This window comes from Cardiocondyla obscurior, linkage group LG05, assembly GCF_019399895.1.
Source record: "Cardiocondyla obscurior isolate alpha-2009 linkage group LG05, Cobs3.1, whole genome shotgun sequence".
In the NCBI taxonomy this organism is placed as follows: Eukaryota; Metazoa; Arthropoda; class Insecta; order Hymenoptera; family Formicidae; genus Cardiocondyla; species Cardiocondyla obscurior.
The window spans coordinates 6893045-6910152 of record NC_091868.1 but is presented as its reverse complement, the minus strand read 5'-3'; the positions used below and the strand labels follow the sequence as shown (position 1 = coordinate 6910152).

Sequence of the window (17108 nt, the reverse complement as noted above, 5' to 3'; positions counted from 1 at the left end):
ACACGGTCTTGCGCTAAATTTACCTGACAAATATGAGACAGTTTTGGGATCTGTCAAACATCGTCGGGCTTCGGAAGACGAGCAAACTCGATCGACAAAATCCGATACAAAGTTCGACGGCGAAATTTTTTGAAATCACAACGTCAGTGAGTTTCCCCGAGTGCGCTAGGGAGAGCATATACTATCCGTACATCCCTCGATGTTACTTCGGGAAAGGAGATCGATCGATCTAGGGGCGGTGTACGCGTGGCTGCGTGGATGCGCTTTGAGTTATAGAAGCTCACCAGTCGGCGTGACAGCTTAGTTATTGAATACAAAATGCAATTTTTCAAGTCTCTACATTCCGCGGTATCCCGCGCCAGCGCCAGTCCCCGACCACCGTCTCGGAGAACGTGGCGGAGGTCCTTTGCGTGTGCGATGATCGAATCTACGAAAGGATTTCGAGATGCTTATATGGAGATCGAGCTCCCACCCATCTGTCCTGATCTCGCTTGCATTTCCCCGGTCTGCGTTATGTTACTTCATGCGTGAGGCTTGCATTTGCGTGAGAACATGAAATTCGTAACCGATGTAAAATCGCGAAAACGTTTATACGATATTACTTTCTTGTTGCCTACGTGTACTGACAAATTGGATATGTACAACGATTTTTTATTTCTAATCTTTTGAATAAGGAATTATTTTATTCGTAATTATTTTATTTTGTCGGAATGTTTTAAACATCGATGTAATCTCGCGCAAATCTTGCATCTATCAAGTGTCAGAAATGTCTGGCAGGATAAATCAATTTTTGTCTTATTCAATACACGTCATTCTGATATTATTATCGATTTGAAGGAAAAAAGAAATAAAATAAAATAAAAACAGGCAGGAAAGGATTGAAAGAAAGTTAAAAAGCTCACATGCTGCGAGTTATTTCTGTAATAATACTACTTTCAGCTCCAAATCCGATTTTGCTAATAACGTTTATCTTGTTACAATTCGAGTATGTGCAAATGAGAAAAAAGGAGCGTAAAAGGGACAGAAAAGGATTTATATTATGGAAATAAATTTATTAAGATAAGAGATAACGCGGTAAAAATAAAATGTAACAAAGTATTAAATGAAAAGAAATAATAGCGTGATGGGAACTAAAAAATTACATATGCCAAGTGGAAAGAGGAAAGTTAAAGTAATAGAAAGAAAGGGATGTAAGAAAGAGAAAATAAATAGAGAAAGAGTTTATCGTGTTAGATTTATCTCGGTGCAATTAACATGGAATTTTTATTGATTTATTTTATAGATTTTTTTTTTTTTGTAAAATATATTCCCGCGATACCGTTTCAACGTTTGCGTGCAATGACTTTTTAAGAGTGAATCGAAGTGACTCTCACTTGTCGAATAACCAAAGTGTACACTGCTAGAAAATTCTCTTTGGTTTGCTGCCATCGACTTTACTATCTACAGATCCTAGCGGCCGCGTGGTGACACGCGTATGTGGTTTCCGACTGTAGAGAGACTACATTCTCCAAACTCTCGCTACCGAGTCTTTCCACCTATACGTCGTCTGCAATTGCATTGCGCGAAATGGATCGTGTGGACGAGGGATCTTTAAAATCAAAAGTTTCTTGTCAGCTCAGACGTAATATTTATACATCTGAATCAGCAGTTTTTAAGTAGTATGCGCGAATTTTTACGAAGGTAAACGCGGTAAAATTTCATGCCAAACTCTTTTATCAACAGCGCGCAGCCGCTTGTTTAATTGCCAGCGATGCTTGTAACGATTGCGTTTAAAAGTAATCATTATTTTTTTTAAGATAGTATCGTTGAAATATAATATTTCTCCGGATTCATAATTTTAGTAGGATAAATGTGTGCTAACAGCATCCAGTCAAGTTTAAAGACAGAATCGCTTTATTTTATCGACTTCGCCGATGATGTCGTTTCCGTTCGGAATTATCGAACTTAATTACGTAGAGAAAATGTACGATTTTGATGAGAGAAGCTTCCGTAGCGCGATAATTGATATGTCATCGAGGCATTGATCGTCGCTCAAAGGAGGCTGCGTTGCTATAATGAGTCCGATGAGTGACATGGCCGCAAGCCACCGCGTTGGGAAAGACTATTTTTTTTTTTTACGGCCTCTTATAAACCAGCCGGTACCCTGTAAAGATAAGAAGCTGAGAGATCAGCGCAAGTTTCGTCATATTATTTGCAGAAACTTTAACCACGACGCGTAATTGGAACGGACTCTCACTTGCGCCGCGAGAGCCTAAAGGAGAGTAACTTACAGAACGGTACAAAAGCATGCTTATACGCGCGTTATATACATGTACACACACATCCGAACGTTGTCGGGGGTGGTTTTCATGTGACGGAGGTGATTAAAGAGCGGGAGATCTCTTCATTACGGGTCGAGTGCCCGCGCGAATTTTAATTAATATCTGGCAGCAAGTCTCTAGTCACGTGTCGCGCGCTTCAGTACTCGTGCATCAATCCTAAGAAATTCAACCTGCAATAATTGCTTTGATTCACTAATTATGTAAATCTAACACGAGAATCTCTTGCTGTATTTTTGATTATTATTAAAAAAAATCTTTTTATCGGGCAATTTAAAAAATATTTTCATTTTTATAAAGCTGCTTAGTTATAAATAGATTATTGTATAGAAACTTCTAAAAATAATGCAGGTAAATGGAAGTTTACCGAGAGATCATTGAGCAATTTTTATTAATTATCGGCATCTAATAATATAGATTTGATGGGCTTTCGCAACGAAAATGAATTTACCTTTTTAAAATAGAATAAAGAGGTCGGCATTTTCATTAAGCATAAATTTTAATTAAACGACATCCTATGTTATATTCATTCTACTGTATCAAAGAGTCACATGATTAAAAAAAAATATACGTGTAATAATATATTTGCTTTAAAATATAATGAAGATAGGAAATAGCTTTTCCCCCTTTTTTAATATAATACGGTATAATTATTAACATAAAATTTAATCCAGTTAATAAGAAGTGGAATTAATCAACTCTTTTAGATGTATTAGCGAAAATAGAAGGGATAATAGAAAAAGGAATCTTAGGGCTATTGTGTTTGCGATAGGAGAAATTGCTGACTAGTCAACCTTGTTATTAGACGTTGATTTATTATTTCCGGAAAGAGTAATGGAGTTATGTTTCCAGAATTATATAACTCTTATCTTACAACCTACGATCTTGCGACTAAAAGTCTAGGCCATTTTTTAGAATGAAGGAAGGAAGAACTTAAAAGAATTTGCATAAGAAAGAGTAACTCTTGACGTTCGCGTGACTGAACTTTTGCAGAACGTACAACTTAAAGCCTTTTCGCTACAAATCAAAATCTATTATCAAATTAGAGATATTAGCCCTAGTTCAGTTTACGTGTTGATTATCGCGATAAATTTGACAATAGCGTGCCGGTTTTGACGAATGTCTCGATATTTTTTATCGTCGTTATTTCGCTGAAATTTCTGTTTCACATGTGTAAGAAGCGGTAATCTGGATAATATCGAGGAATTCACTTGAGTACCGGTAATGTCAAGTAAATCTCAAAGACCGCACTTATCTCGAGAGTGTTTCGCGGTGACTAGTATAAGAGGGCACCGTGAAAGTCTATCTTATACTCTACCGCACAACAACGTGCGCGACGCTTCGAGCAAAGGGTCTCGTGAAGAAGTGCCAGGAGCAACAGTTTATGTCAATTTTCCGCTTCATGTACTTCATGCCCGCACTCTTCGCGAAAAAGCAACGCCGGCGCGACGCAACGGCAGCAGAGAGCATACCGTTGTGGAAATATTGCCGTTCTAAACGCGGAAGGCGATACATAATTTAGTATGGACGAATGAGCTTTGTATAAAATCACATGTGCTTGACACGCATGCATAACTATTTTATTTATAATAGCAATTTTGCCTGCTCACCTATTCACGATTATAGTTAAACCAATACGATCGATCGTTTTTCTCACGCTATATAAAAATCTATACAATTATTTAGCAAATCGTTCTAATAAAATAAAACTTCGTACGTTCACATTTGATATCGATGGAAATGTTATAAAACGCAGTATATTTAAATTTAAATATTATTTCACATGAGCACATAATTTAATAAGACGTTAGGTAGTAGTCGTTATGTCTGTGGCCCGGACAGTCGTAAAACAATATTACATTAAAAATCGATGAATGACAAATTAAATTTAAAAAAAAAGTCTACAAAAAATAGTAGCTATTTTTTTTTTTTTTTTTAACCACCGCGGACATTGTTACGAAAAATACAGATAAGTGCATAAAGATCAAATCGTGAAAATTGCAGCGTTGCACTGCGTGAAAAGTGAACGCTATGTGGCATCGGGATCGGATTGTTTTCGGATACTAGGGTTTTCATTAAATCGAGATCACAATCGCCTCGATTCCAGCGCACGGCGGATAAGAAAGCGTCGCGGGGTTCTCTACGGGTCTGAACGTTCATCAGAAATGCATGGGGTTCCCGCGGCCGATTCCGCAACCAGAAAAAGGACTGTTTCCTTCTTGCGGAGGACCTCTACGTGGGGCTGTAAAGTCCGAAACGAAATCCGAGATAAGACGGTCGAGTGCACACATGTGCAACCCACACGGGGACACCTACGCATCGACCGTTCGTATACAATTTATATACATATCACCGGCCACAGACATTCCCCTGGAACGGAGTTTATCTTGATTCTACCGGAGTATTTCCTGTCGATGCGTTTCACCCGCCGCTTTTCTCCTTTTTTTTCTTTCCCCGTTCTCTCTCGTTCTATTCTTTCTTTTTTTTCTTTTTTTTTTTTTTTGACTCGGCTCGAGAAAAACCACGCCCGTGGAATGCACTCTCGGCGTGCGAATTGCGCACGTGCGCGACGAAGATTTTCGTAGATAAGATTTTTCAATGCTAATGTCACCTTAGCGCCTAGCATCGACGATTCCATCAAATAATTTTATTTGTATGGCTTCTCGTTACGCGGTGATAGCGAAAATTCTTTAACAAGTATACATGAGAAACCTTTCGGAAAATGATTTTTCTTATGCAATTAGAACTAGGAATTATGAACGATTTGCGTCTATTTAAAAACCATTTTTTTTTTTCTTTTCTGCGAGTGTGTAAAATATGTATAAATGCCTTTCGGTATTTATCTACATAGTATAACTTAACATGCATATATGTATAAATGCAAAAGAGTTGTTGCTAAAAATTGCAAGCTTCAGTTTCGGTATCCAAAAACATTTAAATCAATTCAAGACGAATCTCCAATTTAATTACTTTCAATTAACGAAAAGTTTTTAAATAGAAGCAATTGCAATTTTAATTTAAAACGTCGGAAAGGAAAGAACAAAATGAAAAGTAAGACGGTGAGAAAATAGTAATGCATCCGGTCAATCGAATTCGAAACTTAGGTGTTAACGGTACATATCGTTTCCGGGGAGGATGCTCTGACAAATGACAGCAGTCTGTCTATCCTGAGACCAATGAGTCGTCCTTATCAGGCGCCTCACGGCGCCACAGCCTCTCGATTTTTCCTTTGAAAGAGCGAAAAAAGTCGCTGCCAGCTTACCTATCTATCGATATCACTTCTTTGCCATGGTGGTAGACTGATGATGGAAAAACAAGAACGAGGGGCAGATAAACCTTTCTTTCGCGCCGACATCATCAGCTACAAAGATTAAGTGGCCTTAATAGAGAAATATCCTAGATTAGTGGCGCTAGACGATGACTGCGATCACAATTATCTGGCGTTGCGTCGTGCCACATCATACCGCGAAAAAAACTTCATCGCCGGCCCGCTACGTTACCTCCTATTAATGCGGATTATCTTCCATTCCACGATCACATTGATCAACGTAAAAACGCGAGGATAGGACAAACGTTTCGCGTTTTTCATCGCGGTTTTTTTTTCTTTTTTCTTTTTTTTTTTTTTTATTTTTTTTTTTAGTCCGCCGCCACAATGTCCGTTTTGCTCGTATTGTGTTCCCCACCGCTTTTCTCTCTGCCTCTTTCTCCGCTTCTAGTAAAAATTATGGAAAAATTATAAGATAAGAATAAAAGTTCTCTTTTTTTTCTTTTTTCGCTTATACGTGAAATGTTAAAAATAAAGAGTCAACCGTACATTAATAGAAGAATATCGATTTAAATTTAATAAATTTTAAATGTAATTCAGCATCGTATTTTTAAATAACGTATGTTATTGAAAGTATAAAGTTTGTAATATAAATTTTAAAAAGGGTTTTTTTTCCAATACGAGGAGATAAAATGTTTTTATTTTAAGTAACAAATATAATTACGTAGTAAATATAAATTTAGTTATTATAATACGATAAATAACGTTTAGTTCTTTTTCCACAATTTCGTGTAATACTGAACTGCAGTTGAATCCGTTAATAATTTAATTCGATAAAGTTATAAAAAATTTACCAAACCAAATTATTCATTTAAATAGCAAAAAATCGAAAATACATTCTCGTTTCTTTTAAATATGATTTCTATGTATATTCATACATTTAATAATATTCATTTTTTTTAGACAAATTAATAATAATTGATTTAATCAACGAATACACCTGTTACTTTGTGATACATTAATTTTAATATTGAATATAACATTCGGTGTACTATTTCTTTTACAATGCGTTAAATTCCGTAGAGGTTGAGGTATGTAGGTACCACAAAATCTAACGTTGTCGAGCGGCCGGACGGGCGCGTATTTCTCTTGCGTGATGTTGTCATTATCACTTAAATTCGCAGATGCGTTTTAACTCATTGATAGGAATTTTTTTTATTACTGCCGCGTTATTCATGCTTTGCTCTTTTTTGTCTCTTTAACTTTTTTGTGTTATACCCCAAGTCCGACCCTGGCCGAATTATCGAAGCGGTAAATTGCAAAGATGTTTCTACAATATAATATAATATGAAAGCAACGTTTGATTAACCGGAAATAATTTATTAATTAATTTTAATTAATCGTTATATTCCTCGTGCGTTTAGAAAACATTTCCGGAAATGTCCCGTGGTGGATTGTCATATTTTTGGGGAAATCACAGACGTTTCCCCGCATTAAACTCAACTGTTATATTTGAACCGCGATTCTAGTCTCCCTTCTTGAACTCCGTTTATTTCCCTCTCTTCTGTCGCTCCTTTTTTTTCTCTTCGAGGTCTCTCAGACTTGCTCTTATTCCCTACCTTATCGGCTCAGATCTCATAAATTTCTCGGAAAACGCGATTAAGCGGCCCCCAGGCTTTCCCCACCCCTCGCGCGGATACCATCTACCTCCACTCTTTACTCGGATCCCGAAGCCCCTCCGCGACCCTTCCAATCTAAGTATTCAAATGAGAGAACCAACTTGCACCCCTTGCGCCGTACGCCGTATAGCTTTTTACAATCGTGAGGTCCTCCCCCGCATGCTCGTTACATTCTCGACATAGGGACGGGAGACGAAGAAGCAAGTACAGCGTAGTTGGGGTAGTGGACCACCTCGAAACTTGCAAACGGCGAAAGAGCGGTCGCACACGTACATATTATCCGCGTGTAAAAGAAAGAAAAACGAGAATCGTAGCGGTATCTCTAGGAATTTTTCTTATGAAGAATCCATGCTGAAAAATTCCCACGTTCCTGCGCGTCCAAAGAGAGAAAGAGAGAGAGAGAGAGAGAAAGGAGGTGTGGGAAGTCAGAGAATTTTATCTTAAAGTAATGCAGAAGAATGAGAGGAAGTTATAAAAAGATCTAACCAGCGACGAAAATACCATTATAATGAAACTTTATAAGAAATCGATAATTCGCGAGATATAACCCTACATTATTTTAACTTTTCACGGCGATTCGATATCCATAACATTCACGCGTCATTTAGACGAACCTCAAATCGTTCGTCCATGATTATATGGCCATTAAACTTCCTTTCCCTACGACGCAAAAAGACGATTAAAACGCTCGACCTGGGGAGAGGGATACTGGATTTGTTTTGCCAGTGATAGAATCTGGAGCTGCGCTATCCTCCGAGAAGTCTGGCAGTCGAATAGCGAAAGACGGAAGATCTTATCTAAATGAACTGCCGGCGTCGTAACTTCGTACATACTCTAGCTAAATGGTCGAACGACGTGGAAATGTTCCGTTTTCCCTGAGAAAAGTATAATTGGACGCGGATGTAAAATGAGAAAGTTGGACTGCGTCCCGTTTCCCGAAAACGAGATCTGATAGTCCCCGGCGATATTAGAACGTATACTCGCATGCCGTTAGGCGAGCGCCGCTCGAAGCCGAATAAACATGCGAACAATTTTCGAAGGAAGTTCGGAAGGGGAATTAGATCGTTTAAAAAAGTATATCGAATACATCCCGTAGGAGGCGTCATTTCCGCGCTAAACAGTTTTCCCAAACTGCTATCGCTCGCTATAACCCGGCATTGCTTTCAACGCCGGTAAAATAATATTCTTTCATGCATCAATCTGCAGTAAAGTAAATCCTCTCGAGACTCACGTATCGTGTGACGGATATTCAGCGCTCCCGCGAAGAGAGTGAGGTAAGACGCGCAGTGAGAATATCGGATTTACGTACTATGCAACTCGCCTTTTGCCTGCCGCCGCCCGCGCGTGCCTTCCCCATAAAGGCTCGTCTTCCTTTTCGACTTCGTCTTCAAACGCGATTTCCATCTTTTGTTTCGCCTCGCGTGACGGACTTCTCCGTCCTACCGAAGTTTAATGCTTCGCGCTGCGATTGTCGGCGTTTTAATACCACTTCCGAAAGACCGTAATCAAAATACAATCCCTTGACATTACATTTTCTACCCGTAGCCAATGCGGAATCTTATTTGGCGCGAAACTGTTTGTATTTACTTTAAGAGAACCCCCGATTCGTAAAACTTGGACATGTAATTCAGACACACATACCGTCGTAATGGAACGCTCGATATTTCATTGAGAGTAGTTTTGCGATCGTATTTTCCGTTCACCGTGCATCCGAACTTTGCCGTGCTTCCGGAATGTATAATGCAAATTTATTCGTTTCATAAGTCTACGCAATCGATTATGCACACGAGCATCGGCGAATTTTATCATCGAAAAATTAATCTCGTCTTAATTACCGTAACATCATACTTTTCAATTCTACAAATAACGGCTAAAAGAATGCAATCCGTAGCACATAAAACCGGAAAGCGGTCGTAGAGAGCTTAATGGACGGTATTGCCCCGTGTCGATCGAAATTGTATAGCACAGTATCCAATAGGTTGCCGTGCATTCGTCCACGTTCCCTCGTCGCAGCAGTTAACCGATTTTAATTTCCTGCGCGCCTTTATAGCCGCGAAGGTTATTATTCCTTGCAACTTCTCTAGGACGATTTCGCCGACGTGTCTCGCGAAAACTCTCGCACTCGCTCTCGTCGAAACGCCAAAGTTGTAATACGTGTTCTTTCGGTACGTCTTTGTGTATCTCCGTAAACTCTAACAACGAATTCATCAGTATTGATCACACCAATGATTTAGCAAGAACAATGTTTCTTTTCCTCCCCTTCGTTTTTGCACGAGGGAAAGAGAAAGATCATCGTCGTAACTGCCTGTCGAGAATTTTATGACTATGTGCGTAGGATCTTTATGGCGCATGCTGATTTATGTGGCAAATCCGTGAAAAAAGTCGAAATCCGCAAAACTGACACGCTACAAAATTTAGTTTCAACCTAAAATTTTCATGTATTATCGGCAGTATATTATCCTATTCCAGTATTTCTCGGGAAAAAATAAAATTGGTTATAATATTTAAAAATATCACGTATAAATCTTCCACGTACATATACATATGTATATCAAATTTTTCTTATGGAAATAACAATCAACAAGTTAAAAAGAATTGCAAATCTGGCAAGAATGAGCATAGACCCATCTACGTAAACTAAAATAATAAATAAGTAAAAGAAAAAGAAAATTATATAAATTTCTATCAATTTTGCATTATTATTTTTGGATGTAGTATCGCTCTCACGTTGTGCCTCGCTATACGTTCCCTATTTATAAAAAAAAAAAAGAATCGTCAATTCGTATCAGATAAAGGTGTAAAATGTAAAAAATCGCGAAACCAAAAATGTTCGAAAATGGAAAAGCAACCAACAGAGCGGAAGTCCGTATGGAGAAGGTTGAGCCCTCGGCGTGTTTTCTGGTCACATATTTGTAAAGTACCCGGCAGCCAGCCGCGCTCTATTCATTTCTGTCCGTACGACGGACGTCCCGGATCCCGGTGCATGCCGCTCGCATAAATTCCAACCACGCAGCATATGAAAGAAAAAAGATTTCCGCCTGCGGCACGCATGGAAGATGACGGTAGGATCCTGTTAGTAGAGACGGAAGTATAGCCAGAAAAAGATATTCGAAAGGAGAGTGATCCAGGATGAATCTGTTTTAAGAGCCTCGAGGGAACGAATGCTGTCTTATTCATTGTTATTTTCAAACACGTTCTATTTTTATTCGAATATAATAACAATTTCGTCGAATAATGAGAGTTGTAGCTTGTGATAAAAAAAAATTTCTTTTAACAGCACCGTTATTTATTGATGGAAGTAATTAAGAAATTTTTTTTAATTTAATTAAAAATGAGTATTTAAATTTTTCATTGTAAATATGTTACGTTACGTTTGATTTTTTAATTTCAATATGCAATTGGCATTACGACACAACGTTTTACTACCTCGTACACTATTTACCGATAATTAAAGATATTTCTTGTCTTAATACATTTTTGAATGATATATTTAAATAGTCGTGCATTCAATCTCCGCGATTATGAATTCTTTTTCTCTGTTTCTCATCTTTTCACTATATCGAATTTAACTTCGGAGCAACACTTATTCTTGAAGTGAAGGAGCAACGTGAGACGAATACTCAGATACAGAAATATACGAAACACATGTGTAGAAGAATATTCAGACGCTGGGTCAATTCTACAAAGCACAGAATAGAGGATTTTCTTATTCTGCTGATATTCTTGTATGTCAGACGATGGCGAGAGATGCATCTTGCAACACGTCAATTTAATCTCAAATATCGAAAACGCCGTCACTCTTTTTTCTTTTGTATGTTCAAGGTAGCGATAATTTGAAGCTCGAAAGTTCAGTAACTAGATATATATGCTCGTGTAACAAAGCACACACGAGCGCAAATAGATCGAGTGGATAATTAATTTAATCGCAATGATTAATATTGGAAACAGGATATTAAAAGTAAAGAAAAAAAAAATCCCGAACTCTTTCGCGATGAGAAGATATCAAATAGAACGTTTCCAAACGTGTAATATTACGCGCCCGTTTTTAGCGATTATTCGAAATTGTATCTAGAGAAGCGGCGCAAATATTCCGTGGAAAATAACGCGTTCGCGGTTCCCGTTTTCCCCTCGTCGTCGTTCAAGTTTGCGCTACAGATTTTTTCCGCTTCCCCGCCGCGAGTTTAGCAGCGTGTCCATCTATCCATCCAATATCACCCAATTGCGGAAAATACCGAGCGCGGCTGACCGCACATATCGTCGGATACAAACGTATTTGGGGGGCCCGCGAGCCAAATCACGAAAATTCGAAAAGCAATGCAACACTTGGAGCTGATGCGCGTTATTATTTCAGGCGTAAAGAGCGAAATGGGTGGGATAATGTTCGTCACTTCCGATGAACAAAGATGGAACGCGTTTAATGATAGCGACCGATCGACCAAGCGATAATCTAATCGTTACTGTCTCGTGTGTCGACTATTACATAAAATGACAGCTTCCATGATTAATAGTACGCTATGCAATGCTATATTCACTTGATGTCACTCTCGGCTCGAAATGTACTTTATCGAAATATTCCGAGAATTAATGGAAAGTTATGTTTGAACGTATTACATATATACGATAATATACTTCTGTGCAAATATATATATAATACATATATACGAATATAAGAATTATATCACGCATAGAGAAAAACATTTTTTTTTATGGCTTTTTCTATCACTCAAAAGATTAGAATGTTTTACGATAGATATAACCGTAAAATATATAGATATATTTTTATCGCTGTTACTTCAATGTTAAAAGTATCGCGCAAAGTTCTCTCGATTCATACATTATCGCACCGTCTCGGTAAATAATACGGATCCCTGAAGTAAATCCCGTTGACCATTCGCGTCTTTCGTGAGAAAAAGGCTAAGATATTTTTCTCGCAAATGTAAACGTCGATAGCAGAACAACTGAAGATTGCACACCTTGCCATTTACCCAAGTATAGCAACTATATTATCCGTATATTACGGAAAATACATTCACTCCTAAGGGAACTGATTTTCTATTTATCCCGAAACTCGACGTCAATCAAAATCGTTTCGGTTGCCAAAAAAAAAATTTGTGTTATTCTACACGCTTCCCGATAATGAGAAATTATACGTACGTGGACTATGCGCGACTTGCACGTTACGGGGTCTCGAATTTGAGTTGTTTAGTTATCTAGAACGAATGGCGCTGGTACGCGCCAACGTGAAATGACCGCGCCAGAGAAATAACGGTGGCGGGGTACGCGTTATAGTCGCGCGTGGCGATCGGCTACGGCAATTTGCGACAACTAATCTAAATTCAAATTGCCTCGAACAAAACTAATCTAGTGGTCACACGGAGCGCCCGCAGTCGCTCGGCCTCGCAACTCGCACCGCGCCATACCGCGCCGCTACTACTCTTCTGTTTCACGTCCCTTGCTTTCGCCCTTTCGTGCCGTCATCCGAAACGTGTGCTCCATCGCACACCGATAGACCGCGAGTGACAATCGACCGAGCCCCGACTTGGTCAAAATCCTACCCGCGTAGGCGCATACGAACGTTGATTTAGAAACCGCCAACCCAATTGTTTCATGGCTCGAATCGTATCGTACCGTAGTGCACGAAGCAGATCGGATAATAAAGTTAGTTACGTAAGCGTGAAGAATGATCGAGCTTACTCCCTCTGATATTTTCAAGAAGAACTCGCCCGCGACGAGAACGATCTCAGTGCGTTAGTTTTAAATCAATTTTATCACCCTTAAACATACTTCGTATACGCGCGAATTTTCATCCAAACTTTTCACATTAATCGTTGGCCTTAAGAATAAAAATGAGATGTGCCATGTTCGGATAATATGTGCAGAACTTTCAGAAATATGTATATTTAAAGCAAATTAGAATGTCTAGAATTTGATGGAAATAACTTTGGGCTGGCTCCGATATATTAATTAGGATATTCGGCGATTATATCTTTCGCCGAAAGCGTATAGATTTTTCACTGCTCCCCGAGCAAGATTTTTCCAAGAAAATCACACTTAAATCACGACGCAAAAACTCGCCAAGCTGGCTGGCGGAACACATTATAAACGTGCCGTTCCACGGATATTTCGCATATTTCAGGAATTCCACTCAGGAGGGTTCGCGTTTGACGCATGACTCATCGCCTTGCGTAAAGAACACCACTGCATTTTCAGCCACCCGGGCGCATCGCTGGCCAGTTAAGCTTAATCAAATTAACTGCTCCAAATAAACTACTTCAGAGGCATGAATATAAAATATACGAGTTTATCAAAAAGTAACGGTATGAAAAAATTTTCTTTTTTTTTTTTTTTTTTTTTACGAACGAAGAATCATTTCACATGAAATAAAATTCGAATAAATTAAGTTTTCACCGCGAGATAAAAATATGCCAGGCCGAATATTCAAGGTAAAATTTCTTTCTGTTCATACGCGATTCATGGCACTAACAACTAAAAATCAAACATATCGGTGCAATATGCCAATTTTTTTTTTTTTTTTTTTTTTCCCCCGAAAGCAATCATTGCTTTTTTAAAACATACCTTTTTATTTGAAAAACAACGATCACGTAGTTGTGTCGCATTGATAACCGAGCTTTTATACATACATACTCCAATTTTCGAAACACCATTGAAACGGAACACGCCTCCAAAAATCTCGACGGAGCGAAAATTTCTCGCTGAAAAAAACATTTCAACGTCAAAGTATTACGGCTTTAATCGTGGACTAGAGGCGATCGTGTTTTAGGTTTTAGGGTTGAGGGGTGGGACTAAGGAAAGAACTTGTAAACCTGAAGAAGCAATATTGGTTCGATGGTAGGAGTTACCGGGCCACAATTCATTACGAAAATCGATTCGCCGGCAATAGTGGCTGATTGGAGGTGGTCACTAGTTCCATCTCTTTCTCTCTTTCCATTTTCTTTCTTCTTTTTACTTTCTTTCCCTTCGCTCGGTTTTCGTTTCAACAATCATTCGCGTCGTAGTTACCCTAAGTTCGATAGATTCGAGACAAACTGTATCAAGATCACGGCGATCCAGTTCCTTAAATTTATCCGAAAGAACGTAGTGAATCTCTTCGTAGACAACTCGGCGCACGAAATGTTATTCCGTTATGTTAAACTTTTATATTCGTCGTCCCAGATCGCGAAAGTAATATTTTCGCAGTTGTTATAAGACTGTAAAAATGTTATTTTTCATAGGAATAAAAAATTTGGGAAGAGGGAATTGAAATTTTGTCGAATGAACAACTTTTTCTCATCGAAAATTTATTAGGTACAATTGCCATATTATGTACATTTATCATTATGTACAGATATGATAAAACCGCAAAGGAAAACGAGCCCTCGTAGTCTTATTCCAAAACTTTTGCAATTTCCATCGTCTGGTGCCTTCAAAATGATATAACCAAAAAAAGAAAAAATAAATTTCTTTTTTATGTATATACATATTTGTTTCGACACACGGTAATATGATTTACAAAACTTGCCACGGCTTAACTTTATGCGTAGCGTCGTGAAAGAGCTTATGCTTATTTTACGACAAATACAAGATGGCTATAAATGTTGTGTGTTAAATTTTTACGATAACGTGGGATTCTCCCTCGTACACATTCACGTAAGATTTGTATATGTTAATACTTTATTGTAGAAACTTTAACACTATAAAAATCAATATCCCCGAACGAACATCCATCTCTTTCCGTTTGCCGTCGACGTTCATTTTACTTTGAATCCTTTACTTTACGTTTAATCTTATAGTTTCAAATTTTTGCAATAAAGATGAAAGGGATGGTATTAAGTAATAAATATCGACGCGGGAGAGGAAAAAAAAAAAAAAAAAAAAAAAGGACGTCTTTAAATCCGGAAGTTTCGTGACGCTAAGTGATGGGACAACAGTGCACGAATCGGGACAATAAAGGTCTGCCTCGTCTGCGAGGGGTTTGGCGGGACGCGGGCGCCTCACACCACGTGGCATTGTCCCGGCCGGTATTTGTGATATTAAACTGTTTAATCACCGAACTATAGAAAAAGCGTGAGTGCCTACGGTCGCGCCCGTCGTCGTTGGTGAGTTTCGCGTGCGTAGCTGTGTGCACATCGGTTCCCGCATAGCTCGTAAATCTCACCCATTCCGAGTTTCCCCCCTTCCCTCCCCCGTATAGCATAGAGGAACGGACGGACGCTTATACACCGATACAACATGCTTGTCGTGGCCGATAGGTGAGTGTACGAAACATCCAGTTGAATCGACGAGAAACAGAATGTAGAGGATGAGGAGTGAAATCGAAGGGAACAAGTTACACGATAGTACGGCACGAGATTCTTTCTCTTCTATCTCTTTCGCACTTTCAGCAACTTTAATATAAAGCCCCGTGTTAGCTTATCCTTTCCCAAAATAAAATTAGCGAAGCTTACACCGAATTAATGTAAATACGCGTTTTAACCGGTTGTACGGTGATATGCAAATTTTCCTTCATCTCTATTACGTTTATTTGCAGCGTCTTGATTATAATTGTAAAATTAAAATTAATAAACCTGTATCTAATCTAATGTTTTTCTCAATTAACTTTTTATAAATATGATTTAATAAACTCTAGAAATTTAATTAAATTTCGGTGGTAAGCATTGCAAGTTTTACAATTTTTCGAGTAATACATATTTTTTTTTTTTTTTTTTCTCTCTCTTCCTCAAGCAAAATTAAATTTAACCAACGCTGGTGTTCATTGCGGATGTAGCTTTTTTTTTCTTTTGTGGGCAAAACCATTCATCAAACAAAATTTGCGTTCAAGCGTGTAAAATTTGTCGATATATTTTATTCTCTCGCTATCGTTAATTGACCGCAACTCATGACGATGTGGCATGAAAGAAAGGATTAGTACCAGTGTGAAAATCGCAAAATAGAAGGAGAACATAAATAAACACGAATAGATTTCAATGCGGGATTTGCAGATTCGGGAGGGAAGCGACATCGAACAGTATATTGCACCGCTTGTTGCACCGCAACGAAACGCAATAACGTATCGGTGCACAAATGTCAGTACGGTTGTCTGTCGCGGTACATATACACCGCGGGCGAAGCTGTCGAGGACCGAAAGAATAACAACCATAATAGGCTCCTGAATTGTGTGGCGAACAATGGGCAAAATGAAAAACGACGCGCACCCAGCGCCTCTTTCTCTCCTTTCCTCCTTCTCGCTTTCGCTCGCTCTTCTTTCAAACTTTATTGTTAAGTGACATTTTATCTATATTCCTTGATTTAGGTTACTTAACAATTTTATTTATAAATAATATTACACGGTTTATCAATAATGTCATACGAGATATTAATAAATAGGATCAAAAGCTCTCGTACCGTTTGGATTTTAATATTACTTCATTAATATGTACCGTTGTTAAAATATGTATATTAGCGATGAAAGGATACATCGAACGTAGTTTAATGCAGAAAAATGTACAGACTATTTTTACATTAGCAATAATTTACTGAACTCATAACCTCGGATACCTCTCACCCACGTACACGTATCCCGCTCGTTATTCAAAGTTTACAAAAGTCTAATGAGAGATTTCCAACCGCGATAAAATAACAACATACATTATTTATGAGAATTTTATTGTCCAAAAATAAACTAGTAAAACCGCTGCATCTCCCGTTTCATCACGCTGCAAAAGTCAAACTTCACCGTCAAATATTTTTGATTATTATTTTAATTTTAGCATTATCGCGTTCCGCGCCCAAATTATCTTGTATTACGCCCGAGTTACTTCCTAAATTATCTCGCGTAACATACATAAATTGTATCGAGCAATAAACGAT

The 17108-nt window shown here is 38.3% G+C and overlaps 1 protein-coding gene across 1 annotated transcript in view; it reads right to left on the bottom strand.

The window, feature by feature from the left end:
• Positions 1–17108, bottom strand: part of LOC139102665 (lachesin) — a 150410-nt gene that overhangs the window by 100348 nt on the left and 32954 nt on the right. The gene's annotated exons all lie outside the window — the stretch shown is intronic.